The sequence below is a fragment of the Aedes albopictus genome, chromosome 3, assembly GCF_035046485.1.
Source record: "Aedes albopictus strain Foshan chromosome 3, AalbF5, whole genome shotgun sequence".
Taxonomy (NCBI): Eukaryota; Metazoa; Arthropoda; class Insecta; order Diptera; family Culicidae; genus Aedes; species Aedes albopictus.
Genome location: NC_085138.1, coordinates 18,646,383 through 18,652,618, shown reverse-complemented (window position 1 = coordinate 18,652,618; position 6,236 = coordinate 18,646,383).

Genomic DNA, 6,236 nt, shown 5'->3' with positions numbered 1-6,236 from the left:
GGAATTTATATGTCGAACTCCTTAAAATATACATAGATTTGTTCCATGGGCTTTTCTACATCTTTATGGCTTTACATCCTTATTGGTACAGAGCCTGTTTCGTAGCTTGGTGTTGCCTACACACTTCCAATTATTAGTTCACTAGGGAAGGCCCCAATGGTATCCCAAGGATTTCTGGTTAGAATATCATGTTCAAAGTAATATCTCCCTTCAAAATTGACACGGGAAAGGCTATAGCCTATAGGTAACGCGTTCCTGAATAAATTATATGTTTTATTGAGGTCATTAGCCTTTTCTGGGCTGCACAACGTTGAGTCGATAAGAACAACATAGATCTAAAAAAAAAGTCTCTACCTCATGCTACCACGGGTCAATCGATGACATGACAAAGACCGCCAGCTAAGAGTTGTGTGCTTAGCTGGTAGTGAAGACAGGGCACTTCAGCTAGACGGAGGAGGTACGTCCTGTACGTTTTTTCACCAAGGAGGTGCGGCTCGAACAGCGTCTGTTATATATGCCATATATGGCATCCAGCGGTTGAGTATAAAATGCTCCTCCACCAGAAGGTCCCACCTTTCATTTGAGGCTAAAAGAAGAAAGATCTATCGGCGGTCCTAGAACAATTTTTTTTTTCAAAAATTTATTACTATAAGGACACATTCCACGCACTTCTACACCGCGGTTTTTGAACTTCATTGAACGATATTTCCGGGCTCCTGCTGTCGATTTTGATTCTTTTTGCACCAAAATGAAGATAATTACCTATATTCTTCTAATAGTATTGTCTATCCGGTTGGAATCAAGACCGACATTCAATCAAAAATTGCCATTTTCTTGGTCCACAAGTGTCGCAACTGTTTCGCATCCAGTGCGCTGTGTTGCTGACAACAACGGGAAGGATGCGCACTACATTTGACATGATTAAAAAAACGTCGCGAGTTAGGTCGCGTCGCGACTTGATTGTGCGAAGTCCGGTTTGGTGGCGGCCCGACAATACCTGAAACTTTGAAAACTGCTTCTAGGAAGTAGCAAATTTCTTGGCGTTCGGTCAAAATTCGTCATTTTTTGCGATGATGTCCCGTTACGCTGTATTTCTTGTTTTCTGTCGAAGTACAAAGGTCCAATTCCCAATTAGAAAGCATAAACTGAATCTTCTATCCAAATCTGATCGTTTGATATGCTGGTTGGTATGTATATGACAACATATCAATTTTTGAAAGCAAAAGTTTGATTCGCGCTCAAAACGTAACGCGTGGAATGTGTCTAAGACTTGCATTTAGAAAAGTCCCAATTTGTTTTTATTTGTATTAGCAGGTTATTGAGATTATTGATCAACTTTTTCTGAAATATACCAGATATAGAAGTTGGTATTATCCCACGATAATATATCGCAATTACTCATTTAAAGTTTATTCGTTCAATGATGAGATCATACCCTTTAGAATTACTCTCTTTATGTATAAATACAATTTGAGTCTTCTACGCAGAGTATTGATATTTGCTGTAATTGCGAAATATGTAGTGCTGCAAGAACTACAGTTTCTTCTTTATTTAGGAGCAAACGCGGCAGACCTAGCACTACTACCGATGATGCAAAAAGATGGTGCTCGTTGCAGTTCTGCTAAAGATGCAAAAGGGAGATTTCATATTTGCATTGAAAATGTAATCACTGTACTCCATTCTCCTGCAACAGTACAGTAAATACATTTTTGATACGAAAATATCAGTATTGGACGAGAAAACCACTTTAGATTTTTCAATGATTATAATCATATATGTTAATGACGGCTTTGAGAACAAAAAAAATCTCGGATAACAATTAGATATTATGAAAAAGTACCTATTTTACCAAAAAACTAAATAAATCTATGCAATTTTTATTTAAGTTTTGCTCCATTATTGTAGGACCGCCTTTCTCAAATTATATGTCGTGACCCACCTGCCCCATTAGAAATAGACGCGTTTTATAGATTTGATTCCAGAAAATATCGAGTTGCGGCCATCTTAGGATTCTGGAAAGAGTATGTCGTCTTGTAATTAATTGTAGTATCTTAGCATCTAACATCGTGGCCTTAAGGATGTTTTTCACTTAAAACAGCTCAGTCAAATAAATTGGCAATGTTCTGTGCCTAGAGATTTGTAGAACTTGTTTATAAAGTAAAAGTATCAATAACATGTTCAGTTTACAGTTTTAACCTATTCATGGTATTTAGAACACACAGCCATTCCCTTATATCACAGACAAGAAGACGTAACTCTTAGAGAAAATGCATTAATTTTTTTTTTGCTGTCTTTTTCATGAACATGCATCCACCTATTGGTAGAACCGCGCGAGACACTGTCGGTCATGATGGGATGCGATTTGACGTTTGCCTAACACGCACACTTTTATACATGTCTCCTGTAAGTTTCGTTTGTATCATTCAGCAACGTGTACACTTGCAAATATCAAAGCGATCGAACATTAGCACCTCTGGTGAAAGAATCGCGGAAATCAAACGAAATTGAAATTCATCGTTAAATGCATGTGCCAAGCCCTATTGAAGAGTGTTACGTCTGTTTGTCTGTGCTTATATCGTGCATTGCTCAATAGAGAAAATAATAAAATTCTTTAAATAATTGAAAGTTTTGTCAAATGCATTCTATAAGGATGAACACGGTGATTTAATAATAATTACGAGTATTAGAGCATGATGCGGTACACATGTAAATTGAAATTTGAACTCACCATGTTCACCTGCTTGAAACTATTACATTTTTTAAGCATTACTGCTCAGAACCACGAAACTGACTACTGTTTACTGTTTTTTTTATTAACATGGGACCGTTATGCTTTTGTGGGAAGTGTAATTAACATCAAATAAAAAATCTTCCGTCGGAAAGCCATGTTGGCAATGGACAAACTGTTTTTCGTTATTACTTAGTACTTCGAGAAAATACAAAAAATATCACACTATTTCAAAAAAAAAATTTTCTAGACCCGCCGATAGAACTTTCTCATTTAAGTCTCAAATGAAAGGTGGTACCCTTAGCTTTCGTTTGGTGGGTATTTTAGCGATACCGATTTTTTTTAAATAATGTTGTCCACCAGACACACCGTGCTAAGGTGGCAGCCCCACCACGGTGGATAGGGGACCTTCCTACTGTTCCCGAAACCCGAAAACGTTACAGGAACCGAAAATTAAAGATTACGAAATGATTTAACGGCAACGACTTTCAGCGCGAAACAACGAACAATAATTGGAACTTGGAATGTATTAACCCTACCTAGCCCAGCAGGGTAAACTGGCATAACTAGGCAATGAGGCATGCCGCATGAGGCTTGAGATCCTAGGACTGAGCAAAGTCCATAGGTCGAACCTTGGGGAACACAGATTGGCATCGGAAGTTAGTTTCCTGCTCAGCACTAACGCCCACCCTGCGCTCATGAAGTGGGAACCTATTAATAAGGGGCTGTCCATAAACTACGTAGACTCTTAGGGGGGGACGGGGGGGTCTGGCAAAAGTCTACGCTCCATACAAATTTCGAAAATTTTGTATGAACAAAAGTCTACGAGGGGGGAGGGGGGGTCTAAGATGGCCGAAAAAAAGTCTACGTAGTTTATGGACAGCACCTAAGAGGATAATTGTGGCCAGAATCATAACACGGGCTGCAAAATGGTGAGTCGATAAGGAGAGCGTCCAATATAGCTCTGGTCCTCACAAGTTCCTACCTCATGCTTCCACGGGTCAAGCGATGACAAAGACCGCCAGCTAAGAGTTGTGTGCTTAGCTGGTAGTGCAGCCTGGGCACTGTTGTCCTTCTGACTTCAGCTAGATTGAGGAGGTACGATCCGAGTGTCTGTTCACCAAGGAGGTGCGGCTCAAACAGCGTCTGTTCTGGCATCCAGCGGCTGAGTAAGAAACGCTGCACCACGCCCAGCTAGATCCAAGGTGGTAGCAAATATAATATATTAATATAGTATATTTGGTGGTAGCCCCATCAGCGTGGTCGTCCCAGTGTTGGTTGGGACGTTAAACAGAACTGGCACGATGGCCCTCCGGCGAGACAGGAGTGTTGGCGTAGGCCCAATAAGCCACCCGTAAAAATCCCCATTGCGAATAACATAGGAGAAAATACGACTCGATACAATCGGTCTTAAACTACAGCATCATCAACGTCCACTGCCCACACGAAGGGAGACCCGATGACGAGAAAGAAGCGTTCTATGCGCAGTTAGAGCAAACATACGATGGTTGCTCACCGCGTGAAAATCGTTGTCGGCGACATGAACGCGCAGGTAGGAAGGGAGGAAATGTACAGACCGGTAATCGGGCGAAACAGCCTGCACGCCGTATCGAATGATAACGGCCAGCGATGCGTAAACTTTTGCCTCCCGTGGTATGGTAGTCCGAAGCACCTTCTTCCCCCGCAAAGATATCCACAAAGCCACCTGGAGATCACCCGACCATCAAACAGAAAACCAAATCGACCACGTTCTAATCGACGGTAAATTCTTCTCAGATATAACCAACGTCCGCACATACCGCAGTGCGAATATAGATTCGGATCACTACTTAGTTGCTGTATGCATGCGCTTAAAACTTTCGACAGTTATCACCACGCGTCGAAGTCGAACGCCGCGGCTCAACATCGAGCAACTTCGTAACGTAGAAGTGGCTCAAGACTACGCGCAGCAGTTAGCAGTGGCCCTACCAACGGAAGAGCAGCTTGGCGCAGCTACACTTGAAGATGGCTGGAGGGACATCCGATCCGCCATAGGTAGTACCTCGGCTACAGCACTAGGCTTCGCGACTCCGAATCACAGAAACGACTGGTACGACGGCGAATGTGAACAGCTAAAAAACGAGAAGAATGCAGCATGGGCGTGAATGCTGCAACACCGTACGAGAGCGAATGAGGCTCGTTACAAACAGGCGCGGAACAGGCAGAACTCAGTCTTCCGGATGAAGAAGCGCCAGCAGGAAGAACGAGATCGCGAAGCGATGGAAGAGCTGTACCGCGCTAAGGACACACGAAAGTTCTACGAGAAGCTGAACCGCTCGCGCAGAGGCTTTGTGCCACAAGCCGACATGTGCCGAGATAATCACGGGAATATTCTAACGAGCGAGCGTGAGGTGGTCGAGAGGTGGCGGCATTACGATGAGCACCTCAATGGCGACGTTGCAAGTACCGAAGGTGGCGTGGTAACAGATCTAGGAGTATGTCCACAGGACGAAAGACTTCCGGCCCCTGACCTTCAAGAGATTGAGGTGGAGGTTGGCCGGTTGAAAAACAACAAAGCCGCTGGAGCAGATCAACTACCAAGCGAGCTTCTAAAATACGGTGGAAAAGCACTGGTGAGAGCACTACACTGGGTCATTACCAAGATTTGGGAGGAGGAAGTATTACCGGAGGAATGGATGGAAGGTATCGTGTGTCCCATCTACAAAAAGGGCGACAAGTTGGATTGCGGGAACTACCGCGCGATCACACTTCTGAGCGCTGCCTACAAGATACTCTCTCAAATTTTATGCCGCCGTCTATCACCGATTGCAAGAGAGTTCGTGGGGCAATACCAGGCTGGATTTATGGGTGAACGCGCTACAACGGACCAGATGTTCGCACATCCGCCAGGTGTTGCAGAAATGCCGCGAATACAACGTGCCCACTGTTGCGAACATTAGACGCGACACAAACATTTTTGCTCGGGCACTGCCGACGCCCGTCGTCGGCCCAACCGTCGCGACTACGCGAACGGGTTGCCTTAGCAACTAACGAACCGCATCGCAGCAAGCGAGGTTCAAATTTGAATTTGCAGGGGAGAAGTGAAAATTTTCTCGTGCGTACAGGACGCACATTGTCGAAGTTTAGAATATAAAATTAACTTGTAAATGGTTGATATATAAAATAGGTTTTTAAATAAATTGGTAAAAGATTCCAAATAAGTGCTTTAGTAGTCAATCGTCGAGAAACGAACCCCTGTACAGTAGTTTTGGTGATGTGACTGTGGTGCAAGTGAGTTGAAACCTGAGCCGAAGCCGAACCTGGTGCTTCCCCCCCAACACGCTGCCCAGAAGCCAAACGTCCGTCCCGCAGGTGAGCCCTCTGACGGTTTTCGATTGCCAGCGAACCTACTGGAACATTTGGTCCTTCTTCCGTCCCGCAGGTGAGCCCTCTGACGGTTTTCGATTGCCAGCGAACCTACTGGAACATTTGGTCCTTCTTCCGTCCCGCAGGTGAGCCCTCTGACTGT